The sequence below is a fragment of the Oncorhynchus kisutch genome, linkage group LG14 (assembly GCF_002021735.2).
Source record: "Oncorhynchus kisutch isolate 150728-3 linkage group LG14, Okis_V2, whole genome shotgun sequence".
Taxonomy (NCBI): Eukaryota; Metazoa; Chordata; class Actinopteri; order Salmoniformes; family Salmonidae; genus Oncorhynchus; species Oncorhynchus kisutch.
The window spans coordinates 89,197,008-89,218,108 of record NC_034187.2 but is presented as its reverse complement, the minus strand read 5'-3'; positions in this window follow the sequence as shown (position 1 = coordinate 89,218,108).

Sequence of the window (21,101 nt, the reverse complement as noted above, 5' to 3'; positions counted from 1 at the left end):
GGGTGTCAGGTAGGGTGGAGGTGATATGGTCCTTGACTAGTCTCTCAAAGCACTTCATGATGACGGAAGTGAGGGCTACGGAGGGGCGGTAGTCGTTTAGCTCAGTTACCTTTGCTTTCTTGGGAACAGGAACAATGGTTGCCCTCCTGAAGCATGTGGGAACAGCAGACTGGGATAAGGATTGATTGAATATGTCCGTAAACACACCAGCCAGCTGGTCTGCGCATGCTCTGAGGGCGCGGCTGGGGATGCCGTCTGGGCCTGCAGCCCTGCGAGAGTTAACACGTTTAAATGTTTTACTCACGTAGGCTGCAGTGAAGGAGAGTCTGTTTTGGTTGCGGGCTGTGTCAGTGGCACTGTATTGTCCTCAAAGCGGGCAAAACATTTATTTAGTCTGCCTGGGAGCAAGACACCCTGGTCTGTGACGGGGCTGGTCTTCTTTTTGTAATCCGTGATTGACTGTAGACCCTGCCACATACCTCTTGTGTCTGAGCCGTTGAATTGCGACTCTACACTGACGCTTAGCTTGTTTGATAGCCTTGCGGAGGGAATAGCTACACTGTTTGTATTCGGTCATGTTTCCGGTCACCTTGCCCTGGTTAAAAGCAGTGATTCGCGCTTTCAGTTTCACGCGAATGCTGCCATCAATCCACGGTTTCTGGTTTGGGAATGTTTTAATTGTTGCTATGGGAACAACTTCAATGCACATTCAAATGAACTTGCTCACCGAATCAGCGTATTTGTCAATGTTGTTGTTGGACATATCCCAGTCCACATGATGGAAGCAGTATGTGTACCAGGGTCCCATGTAGATTCAAATGAGATGTCCTTGTGATTTTTTTTATATGCCTTTATTTAACTAGACAAGTTAGTTAATAACAAATTCTTATTTTCAATGACGGCATAGGAACAGTGGGTTAACTGCCTGTTCAGGGGCAGAACGACAGATTTGTACCATGTCAGCTCGGGGATTTGAACTTGCAACCTTTTGGTTACTAGGCCAACTCTCTAACCACTAGGCTACCCTGCCGCCCCTGCACTCCTAACATGCAATTCCACAAGGATAGACTCGTGACAAGGTCTTATTGTGACATCACAATGATGTCACCACAAGCTATTTCGTCATGCTGCTGCACCACATGAACTGACCAGTCTAGATTGTTGACAGTAATGACAATTACAGGATTATCCACGCCTCTCCCTGTGGAGGGTTGTCCAGGCCCCTCCTCGTGGAGGATTGTCCAGGCCCCTCCCCGTGGAGGATTGTCCAGGCCCCTCCCCGTGGAGGATTATCCAGGCTCCTCCCCGTGGAAGATTGTCCAGGCCCCTCCCCGTGGAGGATTATCCAGGCTCCTCCCCGTGGAAGATTGTCCAGGCCCCTCCCCGTGGAGGATTATCCAGGCTCCTCCCCGTGGAGGATTGTCCAGGCCCCTCCCCGTGGAGGATTGTCCAGGCCCCTCCCCGTGGAGGATTATCCAGGCTTCTCCCCGTGGAAGATTGTCCAGGCCTCCCCCTGTGGATAATGTTATAGCTTTTTGGCCGCAAGTCTTCCATGAAGGCCACTTCTGACCAGACTTCTCAGGACAGTAGATGGGTGTACCAGGGCCCCGCTGTTTTCTGCCACTTCTGACCAGACTCCTCAGGACAGTAGATGGGTGTACCAGGGTCCCGCTGTTTTCTGCCACTTCTGACCAGACTCCTCAGGACAGTAGATGGGTGTACCAGGGTCCCGCTGTTTTCTGCACTTCTGACCAGACTTCTCAGGACAGTAGATGTGTGTACCAGGGTCCCACTGTTTTCTAACAATTCTGAGCTCTTTTTTTATTAAAATGTTACGTTTTTTTCTCCCCAATTTCATGGTATCCAATTGTTAGTAGTTACTGTCTTGTCTCATCGCTACAACTCCCGTACAGACTCGGGAGAGACGAAGGTCGAAAGTCTTGCGTCCCCCGAAACACAACCCAACCAAGCCGCACTGCTTCTTAACACAGCACGCATCCAACCCGGAAGCCAGCCGCACCAATGTGTCGGAGGAAACACTGTGCACCTGGAGACCTGGTTAGCGTGCACTGCGCCCGGCCCTCCACAAGAGTCGCTAGTGCGCGATGAGACAAGGATATCCCTACCGGCCAAACCCTCCCTAACCCGGACGACGCTAGGCCAATTATGCATCACCCCACGAAGCTCCCGGTTGCGGCCGGCTGCGACAGCCTGGGCGCGAACCCAGAGTCTCTGGTGGCACAGCTGGCACTGCCCTAGACCGCTGCGCCACCTGGGAGGCTCTCTGCTGGACATCTTCTGATTGCGAAGAGAAGTATTGAATGATGTGTCTTTCATCTGCTACAGTAAGTTTCCTTGGCTGACCACTGCATCTACGGTCCTCAACGTTGCCCGTTTCTTTGTGCTTCTTCAAAAGAGCTTTGACACCACATCTGGAAACCCCTGTCTGCCTTAATGTCTGTCTGGGAGAGACCTGAGAGACCAGTCTGCCTTAATGTCTGTCTGGGAGAGACCTGAGAGACCAGTCTGCCTTAATGTCTGTCCGAGAGAGACCTGAGAGACCAGTCTGCCTTAATGTCTGTCTGGGAGAGACCTGAGAGACCAGTCTGCCTTAATGTCTGTCCGAGAGAGACCTGAGAGACCAGTCTGCCTTAATGTCTGTCTGGGAGAGACCTGAGAGACCAGTCTGCCTTAATGTCTGTCTGGGAGAGACCTGAGAGACCAGTCTGCCTTAATGTCTGTCTGGGAGAGACCTGAGAGACCAGTCTGCCTTAATGTCTGTCCGAGAGAGACCTGAGAGACCAGTCTGCCTTAATGTCTGTCTGGGAGAGACCTGAGAGACCAGTCTGCCTTAATGTCTGCCTGGGAGAGACCAGTCTGCCTTAATGTCTGTCTGGGAGAGACCTGAGAGACCAGTCTGCCTTAATGTCTGTCCGAGAGAGACCTGAGAGACCAGTCTGCCTTAATGTCTGTCTGGGAGAGACCTGAGAGACCAGTCTGCCTTAATGTCTGCCTGGGAGAGACCAGCTGCATTGCTTGCTGTTTGGGGTTTTAGGCTGGGTTTCTGTACAGCACTTTGAGATATCAGCTGATGTACGAAGGGCTATATAAATAAATTTGATTTGATTTGATTTGATTCATGTCTGTCTGGGAGAGACCAGTCTGTTTTAATGTCTTTCTGGGAGAGACCTGAGAGACCAGTCTGCCTTAATGTCTGCCTGGGAGAGACCAGTCTGCCTTAATGTCTGCCTGGGAGAGACCTTGCTGATGCAGTATAACTACCTTCTGTCTTGTTGCTGTACTCAAATCAAATCAAATCAAATTTATTTATATAGCCCTTCGTACATCAGCTGATATCTCAAAGTGCTGTACAGAAACCCAGCCTAAAACCCCAAACAGCAAGCAATGCAGGTGTAGAAGTACTCAGTCTTGACTTTTGACAGTAAACTGTCTTCAGCAACCTCACCTTGTTAGCTGAGTTTGGCTGTTCCTGTTTCAGTTAATGATTTGTGTTTCAACTGTACATAATTGATTGATGATCATTAGCACCTGTTTGGGATAATTGTTTAATCATACACCTGACTATATGCCTACAAAACCCCTGACTGTGCAAGTGTACCTAGAGGAATTGATGCTGTTTTGAAGGCCATGGATGGTCACACCACATATGTATTTAATGTAGATTTTTCTTCTGTTCACTCAATTTATATTTATCAAATAACTAAATGCAATCTAGTAATCTATTTTTGAAAGCATTTGTACTTTACAGTATTTCTTTCACATCTGCCAAAAAAAAATTCATAGTACTGTACATATCTACAGTATTGAGTTGCACCCCCTTTTGGCCTCAACAAGGTGTCAAGTGTTCCACAGGGATGCTGGCCCATGTTGACTCCAATGCTTCCCACAGTTATCAAGTCGGCTGGATGTCTTTTGGCTGGGGGATTATTCTCGGGGAAGTGTTGAACATGAAGAACCCAGCAGTGGTGCAGTTCTGGACACTCAACCCGGTGCGCCTGGCACCTACAGCCGTACCCCTTTCAAAGGACACTTAAATATTAACCCTCTGAATGGCCCACACATAATCCATGTCTCAAGGTTTAAACAACCTCGGGCGGCAGTGTAGCCTAGTGGTTAGAGCATTGGACTAGTAACCGAAAGGTTGCAAGTTCAAATCTGAAATCTGTCGTTCTGCCCCTGAACAAGGCAGTTAACCCACTGTTCCTAGGCCGTCATTGAAAATAAGAATTTGTTCTTAACTGACTTGCCTAGTTAAATAAAGGTAAAATAAATAAAAACTTCAACCTCTCCGCTTCATCTACACTGACTTGAACTGGATCTTTAATTAACAGGTGACATCAATAAGGGATCATAGCTTTCAGTAATCATAGCTTTCAGTAATCATAGCTTTCAGTAATCATAGCTTTCAGTAATCATAGCTTTCAGTAATCATAGCTTTCAGTAATCATAACTTTCAGTAATCATAGCTTTCAGTAATCATAGCTTTCAGTAATCATAGCTTTCAGTATGTCACGGAGAAGTTTACTTAATGTGTTGTACACTGTGTATATTGGAGTGTTGATGGGAGTAAAGTGTCTAGGAGGTTTTGCTAAATAATTAGCCCTGACAGCCCAAAGCTATACTGAACAATGTGTTGTACACTGTGTATATTGGAGTGTTGATGGGAGTAAAGTGTCTAGGAGGTTTTGCTAAATAATTAGCCCTGACAGCCCAAAGCTATACTGAACAATGTGTTGTACACTGTGTATATTGGAGTGTTGATGGGATTAAAGTGTCTAGGAGGTTTTGCTAAATAATTAGCCCTGACAGCCCAAAGCTATACTGAACAATGTGTTGTACACTGTGTATATTGGAGTGTTGATGGGATTAAAGTGTCTAGGAGGTTTTGCTAAATAATTAGCCCTGACAGCCCAAAGCTATACTGAACAATGTGTTGTACACTGTGTATATTGGAGTGTTGATGGGATTAAAGTGTCTAGGAGGTTTTGCTAAATAATTAGCCCTGACAGCCCAAAGCTATACTGAACAATGTGTTGTACACTGTGTATATTGGAGTGTTGATGGGAGTAAAGTGTCTAGGAGGTTTTGCTAAATAATTAGCCCTGACAGCCCAAAGCTATACTGAACAATGTGTTGTACACTGTGTATATTGGAGTGTTGATGGGAGTAAAGTGTCTAGGAGGTTTTGCTAAATAATTAGCCCTGACAGCCCAAAGCTATACTGAACAATGTGTTGTACACTGTGTATATTGGAGTGTTGATGGGAGTAAAGTGTCTAGGAGGTTTTGCTAAATAATTAGCCCTGACAGCCCAAAGCTATACTGAACAATGTGTTGTACACTGTGTATATTGGAGTGTTGATGGGAGTAAAGTGTCTAGGAGGTTTTGCTAAATAATTAGCCCTGACAGCCCAAAGCTATACTGAACAATGTGTTGTACACTGTGTATATTGGAGTGTTGATGGGATTAAAGTGTCTAGGAGGTTTTGCTAAATAATTAGCCCTGACAGCCCAAAGCTATACTGAACAATGTGTTGTACACTGTGTATATTGGAGTGTTGATGGGATTAAAGTGTCTAGGAGGTTTTGCTAAATAATTAGCCCTGACAGCCCAAAGCTATACTGAACAATGTGTTGTACACTGTGTATATTGGAGTGTTGATGGGATTAAAGTGTCTAGGAGGTTTTGCTAAATAATTAGCCCTGACAGCCCAAAGCTATACTGAACAATGTGTTGTACACTGTGTATATTGGAGTGTTGATGGGAGTAAAGTGTCTAGGAGGTTTTGCTAAATAATTAGCCCTGACAGCCCAAAGCTATACTGAACAATGTGTTGTACACTGTGTATATTGGAGTGTTGATGGGAGTAAAGTGTCTAGGAGGTTTTGCTAAATAATTAGCCCTGACAGCCCAAAGCTATACTGAACAATGTGTTGTACACTGTGTATATTGGAGTGTTGATGGGAGTAAAGTGTCTAGGAGGTTTTGCTAAATAATTAGCCCTGACAGCCCAAAGCTATACTGAACAATGTGTTGTACACTGTGTATATTGGAGTGTTGATGGGAGTAAAGTGTCTAGGAGGTTTTGCTAAATAATTAGCCCTGACAGCCCAAAGCTATACTGAACAATGTGTTGTACACTGTGTATATTGGAGTGTTGATGGGAGTAAAGTGTCTAGGAGGTTTTGCTAAATAATTAGCCCTGACAGCCCAAAGCTATACTGAACAATGTGTTGTACACTGTGTATATTGGAGTGTTGATGGGAGTAAAGTGTCTAGGAGGTTTTGCTAAATAATTAGCCCTGACAGCCCAAAGCTATACTGAACAATGTGTTGTACACTGTGTATATTGGAGTGTTGATGGGAGTAAAGTGTCTAGGAGGTTGTGCTAAATAATTAGCCCTGACAGCCCAAAGCTATACTGAACAATGTGTTGTACACTGTGTATATTGGAGTGTTGATGGGAGTAAAGTGTCTAGGAGGTTTTGCTAAATAATTAGCCCTGACAGCCCAAAGCTATACTGAACAATGTGTTGTACACTGTGTATATTGGAGTGTTGATGGGAGTAAAGTGTCTAGGAGGTTGTGCTAAATAATTAGCCCTGACAGCCCAAAGCTATACTGAACAATGTGTTGTACACTGTGTATATTGGAGTGTTGATGGGAGTAAAGTGTCTAGGAGGTTGTGCTAAATAATTAGCCCTGACAGCCCAAAGCTATACTGAACAATGTGTTGTACACTGTGTATATTGGAGTGTTGATGGGAGTAAAGTGTCTAGGAGGTTTTGCTAAATAATTAGCCCTGACAGCCCAAAGCTATACTGAACAATGTGTTGTACACTGTGTATATTGGAGTGTTGATGGGAGTAAAGTGTCTAGGAGGTTGTGCTAAATAATAATAATTAGCCCTGACAGCCCAAAGCTATACTGAACAATGTGTTGTACACTGTGTATATTGGAGTGTTGATGGGAGTAAAGTGTCTAGGAGGTTTTGCTAAATAATTAGCCCTGACAGCCCAAAGCTATACTGAACAATGTGTTGTACACTGTGTATATTGGAGTGTTGATGGGAGTAAAGTGTCTAGGAGGTTGTGCTAAATAATAATAATTAGCCCTGACAGCCCAAAGCTATACTGAACAAAAATATAAACGTAGCATGCAACAATTTTGAATAATTTATTGAGTTTATTTAAGGAAACCTGTCATTTGAAATAAATTAATTAGGCCCTAATCTATGTATTGGGAATACAAATACCTTAAAAGATAGGTTTGTGTTTCATAAAACCAGCCAGTATCTGCTGTTACCACTATTTGCCTTGTGCAGCGCGAGACATTTGATCAGGTTGCTGATTGTGGCCTGTGGAATGTTGTCTCACTCTTCTTCAATGACTGCGAAGTTGATGGATATTGGGAACTGGAACACACTGTCAATCCAGAGCATCCCAAACATGCTCAATGGGTGACATGTCCGGTGTGTATGCAGTCCATGGAAGAACTGGGACATTTTCTGCTTCCAGGAAGTGTACAGATCACGGGGCCATGCTGAAACATGAGGTGATGGTGGTGAATGAATGGCACGACAATGGGCCTCGGGATCTCGTCATAGTGTCTGCATTAAAATTGCAATCGATAAAATGTACTGTAATTGTGTACGGTGTCCGTAGCTAACAGAATGCCTGACAATACCATAGCTCCACCGCCCCATGAGGTTCTCTGTTCACAACATTGACATCAGCAAACCTTCTGCCCACATAACGCCATACACATGGTCTGCGGTTGAGAAGCTGGTTGGATGTACTACCAAATGGAACATTTCTGGGATCTTTTATTTCAGCTCATGAAACATGGGACCAACACTTCATGGAATTGTGGTCCAGATGACAGCCAAGCATGTGCCTCTTGGCTGTCCTTTCGTGCATCATCATAGCCATAGACAGTATACTATTCTACCGTCTGCTTCAAAAAGGGTTGGAACAGCTCAAGCCTATCCAACCACAGTATTTCTAGTCATTCTCAGCAATATTGAGGATTTATTTTTCTTCATTTTATTTAACCTTTATATAAGCAGGCATGTCCTCTAGTTCTGTCTTAATGTCCCTCAGGAATAACCAGACATGACAGTGTCTTAATGTATCTCAGGAATAACCAGACAGGACAGTGCTTAATGTCTCTCTGGAATAACCAGACAGGACAGTGTCTTAATGTCTCTCTGGAATAACCAGACAGGACAGTGTCTTAATGTCCCTCAGGAATAACCAGACAGGACAGTGTCTTAATGTCCCTCAGGAATAACCAGACAGGACAGTGTCTTAATGTCCCTCAGGAATAACCAGACAGGACAGTGTTTTAATGTCCCTCAGGAATAACCAGACAGGACAGTGTCTTAATGTCTCTCAGGAATAACCAGACAGGACAGTGTCTTAATGTCCCTCAGGAATAACCAGACAGGACAGTGTCTTAATGTCCCTCAGGAATAACCAGACAGGACAGTGTCTTAATGTCCCTCAGGAATAACCAGACAGGACAGTGTCTTAATGTATCTCAGGAATAACCAGACAGGACAGTGTCTTAATGTCCCTCAGGAATAACCAGACAGGACAGTGTCTTAATGTCCCTCAGGAATAACCAGACAGGACAGTGTCTTAATGTCTCTCTGGAATAACCAGACAGGACAGTGTCTTAATGTCTCTCTGGAATAACCAGACAGGACAGTGTCTTAATGTCTCTCTGGAATAACCAGACAGGACAGTGTCTTAATGTCCCTCAGGAATAACCAGACAGGACAGTGTCTTAAGGATCCACCCTTTTTTTCAATTTTCACCTAAAATTACATACCCAAATCTAACTGCCTGTAGCTCAGGCCCTGAAGCAAGGATTTGCATATTCTTGGTACCATTTGAAAGGAAACACTGAAGTTTATGGAAATGTGAAAGGAATGTAGTAGAATATAACACAATAGATCTGGTAAAAGATAATACAAAGAAAAAAACACAGTTGTTTTGTATTCTCTTGTACCATCAGTGTTGAAATGCAAGAGAAAGGCCATAGTGTATTATTCCAGCTCAGCTACAATTTAGATTTTGGCCACTAGATGGCAGTAGTGTATATGCAAAGTTTTAGACTGATCCAAGGAACCATTGCATTTCTGTTCAAAATGTTGTATCAAGACTGCCCAAATGTGCCTAATTTGTTTATTAACATCTTTTCATGTTCAAAATTGTGCACTCATTAAAACAATAGCATGGTACAAAAGCATTCTTTCACTGTAATAGCTACTGTAAATTGGACAGTGCAGTTAGATTAACAAGAATTTAGGCTTTCTGCCAATATCAGGTATTGTTACTTATAACCTCATGCTAATCGCATTAGCCTACGTTAGCTCAACCATCCCATGGAAGGGACTCCGATCCCAAAGAAGTTTTATTAATGTCCCTCAGGAATAACCAGACAGGACAGTGTCTTAATGTCCCTCAGGAATAACCAGACAGGACAGTGTCTTAATGTCCCTCAGGAATAACCAGACAGGACAGTGTCTTAATGTCCCTCAGGAATAACCAGACAGGACAGTGTCTTAATGTCCCTCAGGAATAACCAGACAGGACAGTGTCTTAATGTCCCTCAGGAATAACCAGACAGGACAGTGTCTTAATGTCCTTCAGGAATAACCAGGCAGGACAGCAGAGTAGAGACTATTCCTCTGAGGGACAATACGACAGAACAGCCTGGTTCATAGCCTGGTTCCTCTCCAGGTTTCGGCCTTTCTAGGGAGTTTTTCCTAGCCACCGTGCTTCTACACCTGCATTGTTTGCTGTTTGGGGTTTTAGGCTGGGTATTCAGCTGATGTAAGAAGGGCTTTATAAATACATTTGAATACAGAGACAGCAGACAGACTAACAGAGATCCCATATGAAGTCTATCTGAGATCAAGACAAGCCAATGCAGATCCAATAATGTGCCACGAGGATGATGAAGACAATCCAGTGCTTCTTCTGTGATCTACACCTTCTAAAGACGACAAACTAGCCCCATGACCCAGTCCTGACTGGAAACACGCTGGCTCCTTGATCACAATGGAGAGTGGAGACAGTAAGGGCCGGTCCCAAATGGCACCCAATTCCCTTTATAGTACACACTACTGTGTAACCATAGACACGGTGCATCACCCCAGACACGGTGCATCACTAACACTCACGTAACCACAGACACGGTGCATCACTAACACACAGGTAACCACAGACACGGTGCATCACTAACACACAGGTAACCACAGACACGGTGCATCTCTAACACTCAGGTAACCACAGACACGGTGCATCACTAACACACAGGTAACCACAGACACGGTGCATCACTAACACACAGATGACCACAGACACGGTGCATCACTAACACACAGGTAACCACAGACACGGTGCATCACTAACACACAGGTAACCATAGACACGGTGCATCACTAACACACAGATGACCACAGACACGGTGCATCACTAACACACAGGTAACCACAGACACGGTGCATCACTAACACACAGGTAACCATAGACACGGTGCATCACTAACACACAGATGACCACAGACACGGTGCATCACTAACACACAGGTAACCATAGACACGGTGCATCACTAACACACAGATGACCACAGACACGGTGCATCACTAACACACAGATGACCACAGACACGGTGCATCACTAACACACAGATGACCACAGACACGGTGCATCACTAACACACAGGTAACCACAGACACGGTGCATCACTAACACACAGGTAACCACAGACACGGTGCATCACTAACACACAGATGACCACAGACACGGTGCATCACTAACACACAGGTAACCACAGACACGGTACATCACTAACACACAGATGACCACAGACACGGTGCATCACTAACACACAGGTAACCACAGACACGGTACATCACTAACACTCAGATGACCACAGACACAGTGCATCACTAACACACAGATGACCACAGACACGGTGCATCACTAACACTCAGATGACCACAGACACAGTGCATCACTAACACACAGATGACCACAGACACGGTGCATCACTAACACTCAGATGACCACAGACACGGTGCATCACTAACACTCAGATGACCACAGACACGGTGCATCACTAACACTCAGATGACCACAGACACGGTGCATCACTAACACTCAGATGACCACAGACACGGTGCATCACTAACACTCAGATGACCACAGACACGGTGCATCACTAACACTCAGATGACCACAGACACGGTGCATCCTAGATTCTAATAAAAAAGATTTCAAATATCTCACATGGATTATTTTTTTAATGTGCAATGTGTCTACATCTTTCATTAGCCGTTCTTGTTTTGCAAAAGCAGTGGTCATAATTCACACGTGAATGTCTAGCAGTAATTCTACGTCTCTAACTACAGCAGTATTGTCCTGATACTCTACTGTAAAGACAAAGGAATGAGTGTCGCAGAGCTTTTTTTTATTGGGAAAAATAAGAAATCTATTGTAAACCAAAGCTACATGAAACTGGAAATGATAATGTGATTGGTATGACTAAGTCTCCCTGGATAAGAACTACATTAAACTGGAGATGACTAAGTCTCCCTGGATAAGAGCTACATGAAACTGGAGATGACTTAAGTCTCCCTGGATAAGAGCTACATGAAACTGGAGATGACTTAAATCTCCCTGGATAAGAGCTACATGAAACTGGATAATAGCTACATGAAACTGGAGATGACTTAAGTCTCCCTGGATAAGAGCTACATGAAACTGGAGATGACTTAGTCTCCCTGGATAAGAGCTACATGAAACTGGAGATGACTAAGTCTCCCTGGATAAGAGCTACATGAAACTGGAGATGACTAAGTCTCCCTGGATAAGAGCTACATGAAACTGGAGATGACTTAAATCTCCCTGGATAAGAGCTACATGAAACTGGAGATGACTTAAGTCTACCTGGATAAGAGCTACATTAAACTGGAGATGACTAAGTCTCCCTGGATAAGAGCTACATGAAACTGGAGATGACTAAGTCTCCCTGGATAAGAGCTACATGAAACTGGAGATGACTTAAGTCTACCTGGATAAGAGCTACATGAAACTGGAGATGACTAAGTCTCCCTGGATAAGAGCTACATGAAACTGGAGATGACTAAGTCTCCCTGGATAAGAGCTACATGAAACTGGAGATGACTAAGTCTCCCTGGATAAGAGCTACATGAAACTGGAGATGACTAAGTCTCCCTGGATAAGAGCTACATGAAACTGGAGATGACTAAGTCTCCCTGGATAAGAGCTACATGCAACTGGAGATGACTAAGTCTCCCTGGATAAGAGCTACATGAAACTGGAGATGACTAAGTCTCCCTGGATAAGAGCTACATGAAACTGGAGATGACTAAGTCTCCCTGGATAAGAGCTACATGAAACTGGAGATGACTAAGTCTCCCTGGATAAGAGCTACATGAAACTGGAGATGACTAAGTCTCCCTGGATAAGAGCTACATGAAACTGGAGATGACTAAGTCTCCCTGGATAAGAGCTACATGAAACTGGAGATGACTAAGTCTCCCTGGATAAGAGCTACATGAAACTGGAGATGACTAAGTCTCCCTGGATAAGAGCTACATGAAACTGGAGATGACTAAGTCTCCCTGGATAAGAGCTACATGAAACTGGAGATGACTAAGTCTTCCTGGATAAGAGCTACATGAAACTGGAGATGACTAAGTCTCCCTGGATAAGAGCTACATGAAACTGGAGATGACTAAGTCTCCCTGGATAAGAGCTACATGAAACTGGAGATGACTAAGTCTTCCTGGATAAGAGCTACATGAAACTGGAGATGACTCAAGTCTCCCTGGATAAGAGCTACATGAAACTGGAGATGACTCAAGTCTCCCTGGATAAGAGCTACATGAAACTGGAGATGACTAAGTCTTCCTGGATAAGAGCTACATGACCAACATGTAAAAGGGATGACTCTGGCTTGTCTTTATATTACGGTGGTTATTCTACATCGCCTGAACCCCGAGGCAAAGAGGGACATATGTTATTTAACCAATGATATTATTTTATAGATTTTATGTGCTACTCTATTGTTGAAGGAATTCTAAATTCCTCTGTTTTATTTCCCAATCAAAATTAAACACTCTGTCTATGCATTTAAGGGTTTGTAAGACCCTAATATTTTATAAGAATGGACAGAGCCCCGGTCTTGAAAGTCAGGTAACAGCGTTTAATTCAAGAGAGTACTGCCTTCATACACATTTTGCCACAGGTAATAAACTGAAAATGACGTCAGCGTTTTCTAAATGTTCTATCTCTTCATGACACTGGTAGAGAGGCCCTATAGTTCTCGAGCCTTCCCTCCTCGCCTAAAGCCAAGGTCAGTCAGTGTAGATAGCATTCTAGACAGTCTGGAGATAGTCCGTCCCTGCCATCTGGAGTACATCTGGAGTACATTCATTTGGAGTACATTCATTTGGAGTACATTCATTCATCTGGAGTACATTCATTTGTACCAAGGCATTGTTCTAAACTCCTGACTATATTATATACAATTGGGAATGGGAGCAAGAGAGAATTCATACATGTACAGCACATGATAGCATTTGGACTAGTCAGTCCTGATTGAAATGTACACATAATTAGTCATCATTGATAAAATTCCCTTAACATCTATCAAGGGTAACGTCTCCATTGTGACTATCACAGGAAAAGTAGCATTTTAAACATTTTAAAAGATTATATTACTGCATGTGCAAAACAAATAAAATCATAATATCACAGGGTTTTATTAGTATATAGCCGCATATCATGCTGAGATAACAGGGTTGGGGTCAATAAAAAAATGCAAACCTTTAAAAAAATGTATTGCTTTTACTTTTAAGTTTATTGTGAAATCAATAAAAATAGATGGCGGTCAGTTTACTTCCTGAATTGACTGCCTGGGTTGAGCCCAACCCTGTTAGATAAACATCTCCCTATTAAGAATCGTCCTCAGTCTAGCTAGCTCGGGTTAGCTCAGCTACAAAGATGAGATCTTACCGTCATGTAAAAAAAAAACACATGGTTTAAACGTATAACTCAGGGTTCTAGTTCAGCGTTACAGCGTGATTGAAATTTAAAGGCAATGTTTCTGCGCTGGTGGAGACTACCTTCATGGCAAACACTGCATATGTTGGCTCCATCGGAAATGAACCTTATATTTCATTTTGAAACTACAACACAATACATACCAACCAAGACAAGTACTTCAGAACATTACTTTGAGACCAACAGAACTTTGAGACCAACAGAATAATGGAAAGGTTTAGGGCCAGATGGAACAGAATAGTATTTTACAGACAGGAGGAGAGGGAGGGAGGAACGGAGGAGGAAGGGGAGGGAGGAGGGGGAGGGGGAGGAGAGAGATGAGGGAGGAGGAAGGGAGGAGAGAGAGAGGAGTAAGGGGAGGGAGGAACGGAGGAGGAAGGGGAGGGAGGAGAGGGAGGGGGAGAGGAGGAGAGAGAGGGGGAGAGAGAGGAGAGAGGAGGGGGAGAGAGAGGGGGAGAGAGAGGAGAGAGGAGAGGGAGGGAGAGAGGAGAGGGAGGGGGAGAGAGAGGGAGGAGGGAGGAGGAAGGGAGGGAGGGAGGGAAAGGAGGAGATGGGGGGAGGAGGAAGGAGGGGAGAGAGGGAGGAGGAGAGGAAGGGAGGGAGGAGGATGAGGAAGGGAGAAAGGAGGAGAAGGAGGAAGGGAGAAAGGGAGGGAGGAGGAGAGAAAGGGAGAAAGAAGGGGAGGGAGGGAGGAGGAGAGGGAGGGAGGGTAGGGAGGAGGAGGGGAGAGGGAGGGAGGAGGAGGGGAGAGGGAGGGAGAGTAGGGAGGAGGAGAGGGAGGGAGGAGGATAGAGAGAGAGAGGAGAGGGGAGGAGGAAGAGAGGAGGAAGGAGAGGGATGAGAGAGAGGGAGAAGGAGAGGGAGGGAGGAGGAGAGAAAGGGAGAAAGAAGGAGAGGGAGGGAGGGGGAGGGAGGGTAGGGAGGAGGAGGGGAGAGGGAGGGAGGGTAGGGAGGAGGAGAGGGAGGGAGGGAGGAGGATAGAGAGAGAGGAGAGGGAGGAGGAAGAGAGGAGGGAGGGGGAAGGGAGTAGAGAGAGGGAGAGATCAGAGGGAGGAGGAGAGAGAGGGAGGAGGAAGAGAGGAGAGGGAGGTGGTAGGGAGGAGAGAGAGGGAGGGATCAGAGGAAGGGAGGAGAGGAAGGATAGGGAGGAGAGATAGGGATTTAGGAGGAGGGGAGAGGGATGTAGGAGGAGGGGGAGGGATGGAGGGGGAGGGATGTAGGAGGAGGGGGAGGGATGGAGGGGGAGGGGGAGGTGTGTGGGAGGAGGGGATGAGGGGAAGGAGGGAGGAGGTCCAGGGCAGAGTCTCTCTCCCTCTCCTCATGCTTCCACACACTGAGGCCTCCTTGTGACGGATGGCAACAACCTCTTCATAGGGCAGCAGTAGAACCTTCAACACAGAGACACACAGCCTGATTAGATACATTGTGGTGTACTGCTGTAGCCACACTATTCTAAACTAATATGCACTCAGTGGCCAGTTTATTAGGTACACCAAACTGGATGGCTCCTACAGACAGTGAGTCACATGGCCATGGCTTGCTATATCAACACATTGCCTCCAGTACTCGTTCTTCAAAAACTCTCAACCATTGTTACAAGGTAGGGGTGGTATACTCCGGACTTTACAGACAGGAGGAGAGGGAGGTGATGACATACACTATACATGGTGACATACTACACTATACATGGTGACATATTACACTATACATGGTGACATACTACACTATACATGGTGACATACTACACTATACATGGTGACATACTACACTATACATGGTGACATACTACACTATACATGGTGACATACTACACTATACATGATGACATATTACACTATACATGGTGACATACTACACTATACATGGTGACATACTACACTATACATGGTGACATACTACACTATACATGGTGACATACTACACTATACATGGTGACATATTACACTATCCATGATGACATACTACACTATACATGATGACATATTACACTATACATGGTGACATACTACACTATCCATGATGACATACTACACTATCCATGATGACATACTACACTATCCATGATGACATACTACACTATACATGATGACATATTACACTATACATGATGACATATTACACTATACATGATGACATATTACACTATACATGATGACATATTACACTATACATGATGACATATTACACTATACATGATGACATATTACAATTTTTTTTATTTTTTTATTATAATATTTTTTTTAACCTTTATTTAACTAGGCAAGTCAGTTAAGAACAAATTCTTATTTTCAATGACGGCCTAGAAAAGATTCCCCGCTCCATTGCACCATCAAATAAAATAAAATGTTTTTGGCCGCATACACATGTTTAGCAGGGTTAGCTCCAACAGTGTTCCAATCTGACCACTAAGGGCTTTATCAATCTGACCACTAATCATTCTGGTCACGAATCAATCTGACCACTAAGGGCTTTATCAATCTGACCACTAATGAATCTGGTTGCTAAGGGCTTTATCAATCTGACCACTAATCAATCTGACCACTAAGGGCTTTATCAATCTGACCACTAATGAATCTGGTTGCTAAGGGATTTATCAATCTGACCACTAATGAATCTGGTCACTAAGGGCTTTATCAATCTGACCACTAAGGGCTTTATCAATCTGACCACTAATCAATCTGACCACTAAGGGCTTTATCAATCTGACCACTAATCATTCTGGTCACGAATCAATCTGACCACTAAGGAATTTATCAATCTGACCACTAATCAATCTGGCCGTTAATCAATCTGGTCACTAAGGGCTTTATCAATCTGACCACTAATCAATCTGGTCACTAAGGGCTTTATCAATCTGACCACTAATCAATCTGGTCACTAAGGGCTTTATCAATCTGACCACTAATCAATCTGGTCACTAAGGGCTTTATCAATCTGACCACTAATCAATCTGGTCACTAAGGGCTTTATCAATCTGACCACTAATCAATCTGGTCACTAAGGGCTTTATCAATCTGACCACTAATCAATCTGGTTGCTAAGGGCTTTATCAATCTGACCACTAATCAATCTGGTTGCTAAGGGCTTTATAAATCTGACCACAAATCAATCTGACCAAAAATCTATCTGGTCACTAAGTGCTTTATCAATCTGACCACTAAGGGCTTTATCAATCTGACCACTAAGGACTTTATCAATCTGACCACTAATCAATCTGGTCACTAAGGGCTTTATCAATCTGACCACTAATCAATCTGGTCACTAAGGGCTTTATCAATCTGACCACTAATGAATCTGGTTGCTAAGGGCTTTATCAATCTGACCACTAAGGGCTTTATCAATCTGACCACTAATCAATCTGGTCACTAAGGGCTTTATCAATCTGACCACTAATCAATCTGGTCACTAAGGGCTTTATCAATCTGACCACTAATCAATCTGGTTGCTAAGGGCTTTATCAATCTGACCACTAATCAATCTGGTCACTAAGGGCTTTATCAATCTGACCACAAATCAATCTGGTAACTAAGGGCTTTATACATCTGACCACAAATCAATCTGACCAAAAATGAATCTGACCACTAAGGGCTTTATCAATCTGACCACTAATCAATCTGGTCACTAAGGACTTTATAAATCTCACCACTAATCAATCTGACCACTAATCAATCTGGTCACTAAGGACTTTATCAATCTGACCACTAATCAATCTGACCACTAAGGGCTTTATCAATCTGACCACTAATCAATCTGGTCACTAAGGGCTTTATCAATCTGACCACTAAGGGCTTTATCAATCTGACCACTAATCAATCTGGTCACTAAGGGCTTTATAAATCTGACCACTAAGGGCTTTATCAATCTGACCACTAATCAATCTGGTCACTAAGGGCTTTATCAATCTGACCACTAATCAATCTGACCACTAATCAATCTGGTCACTAAGGGCTTTATCAATCTGACCACTAATCAATATGGTCACTAAGGGCTTTATCAATCTGACCACTAAGGGCTTTATCAATCTGACCACTAAGGGCTTTATCAATCTGACCACTAATCAATCTGGTCACTAAGGGCTTTATCAATCTGACCACTAATCAATCTGGTCACTAAGGGCTTTATCAATCTGACCACTAATGAATCTGGTTGCTAAGAGCTTTATCAATCTGACCACTAAGGGCTTTATCAATGTGACCACTAATCAATCTGACCACTAATCAATCTGGTCACTAAGGGCTTTATCAATCGGACCACTAAGGGCTTTATCAATCTAACCACTAATCAATCTGGTCACTAAGGGCTTTATCAATCGGACCACTAAGGGCTTTATCAATCTAACCACTAATCAATCTGACCACTAATGAATCTGGTTGCTAAGGGCTTTATCAATCTGACCACTAAGGGCTTTATCAATCTGACCACTAAGGGCTTTATCATTCTGGTTGCTAAGGGCTTTATCAATTTGACCACTAATCAATCTGACCACTAAGGGCTTTATCAATTTGACCGGTAAGGGCTTTATACATCTGACCACTAATCAATCTGACCACTAATCAATCTGACCACTAAGGGCTTTATCATTCTGGTCGCTAAGGGCTTTATCAATATATCCTTCCTGTTTGGCCCTGTCTGGGGGTGTCCTCAGATGGGGCCACAGTGTCTCCTGACCCCTCCTGTCTCAGCCTCCAGTATTTATGCTGCAGTAGTTTATGTGTCGGGGGGCTAGGGTCAGTTTGTTATATCTGGAGTACTTCTCCTGTCCTATTCGGTGTCCTGTGTGAATTTAAGTGTGCTCTCTCTAATTCTCTCTTTCTCTCTTTCTTTCTTTCTCTCGGAGGACCTGAGCACTAGGACCATGCCTCAGGACTACCTGACATGATGACTCCTTGCTGTCCCCAGTCCACCTGGCCGTGCTGCTGCTCCAGTTTCAACTGTTCTGCCTTATTATTATTGGACCATGCTGGTCATTTATGAACATTTGAACATCTTGGCCATGTTCTGTTATAATCTCCACCCGGCACAGCAAGAAGAGGACTGGCCACTCCACATAGCCTGGTTCCTCTCTAGGTTTCTTCCTAGGTTTTGGCCTTTCTAGGGAGTTTTTCCTAGCCACCGTGCTTCTACACCTGCATTGCTTGCTGTTTGGGGTTTTAGGCTGGGTTTCTGTACAGCACTTTGAGATATCAGCTGATGTACGAAGGGCTATATAAATAAATTTGATTTGATCAATCTGGTCGCTAAGGGCTTTATCAATCTGACCACTAATCAATCTGGTTGCTAAGGGCTTTATCAATCTGACCACTAATCAATCTGGTTGCTAAGGGCTTTATCAATCTGACCACTAAGGGCTTTATCAATCTGATCACTAAGGGCTTTATCAATCTGATCACTAAGGGCTTTATCAATCTGACCACTAATCAATCTGACCACTAAGGGCTTTATCAATCTGACCACTAATCAATCTGGTCACTAAGGGCTTTATCAATCGGACCACTAAGGGCTTTATCAATCTGACCACTAATCAATCTGGTCACTAAGGGCTTTATCAATCTGACCACTAATCAATCTGGTCAATAAGGGCTTTATAAATCTGACCACTAAGGGCTTTATTAATCTGACCACTAATCAATCTGGTCACTAAGGGCTTTATCAATCTGACCACTAAGGCTTTATCAATCTGACCACTAATCAATCTGGTCACTAAGGGATTTATCAATCTGACCACTAATCAATCTGGTCACTAAGGGCTTTATCAATCTGACCACTAATCAATCTGGTCACTAAGGGCTTTATCAATCTGACCACTAATCAATCTGGTCACTAAGGGCTTTATCAATCTGACCACTAAGGGCTTTATCAATCTGACCACTAATCAATCTGGTCACTAAGGGCTTTATCAATCTGACCACTAATCAATCTGGTCACTAAGGGCTTTATCAATCTGACCACTAAGGGCTTTATCAATCTGACCACTAATCAATCTGGTCACTAAGGGCTTTATCAATCTGACCACTAATCAATCTGGTCACTAAGGGCTTTATAAATCTGACCACTAAGGGCTTTATTAATCTGACCACTAATCAATCTGGTCACTAAGGGCTTTATCAATCTGACCACTAAGGCTTTATCAATCTGACCACTAATCAATCTGGTCACTAAGGGCTTTATCAATCTGACCACTAATCAATCTGGTCACTAAGGGCTTTATCAATCTGACCACTAATCAATCTGGTCACTAAGGGCTTTATCAATCTGACCACTAAGGGCTTTATCAATCTGACCACTAATCAATCTGGTCACTAAGGGCTTTATCAATCTGACCTCTAATCAATCTGGTCACTAAGGGCTTTATCAATCTGACCACTAAGGGCTTTATCAATCTGACCACTAATCAATCTGGTCACTAAGGGCTTTATCAATCTGACCACTAAGGGCTTTATCAATCTGACCACTAATCAATCTGGTCACTAAGGGCTTTATCAATCTGACCACTAATGAATCTGTTTGCTAAGGGCTTTATCAATCTGACCACTAAGGGCTTTATCAATCTGACCACTAAGGGCTTTATCAATCTGACCACTAATCAATCTGACCACTAAGGGCTTTATCAATCTGACCACTAAGGGCTTTATCAATCTGACCACTAAGGGCTTTATCAATTTGACCGGTAAGGGCTTTATACATCTGACCACTAATCAATCTGACCACTAATCAATCTGACCACTAATCAATCTGACCACTAAGGGCTTTATCATTCTGGTCGCTAAGGGCTTTATCAATATATCCTTCCTGTTTGGCCCTGTCTGGGGGTGTCCTCGGATGGGGCCACAGTGTCTCCTGACCCCTCCTGTCTCAGCCTCCAGTATTTATGCTGCAGTAGTTTATGTGTCGTGGGGCTAGGGTCAGTTTGTTATATCTGGAGTACTTCTCCTGTCCTATTCGGTGTCCTGTGTGAATTTAAGTGTGCTCTCTCTA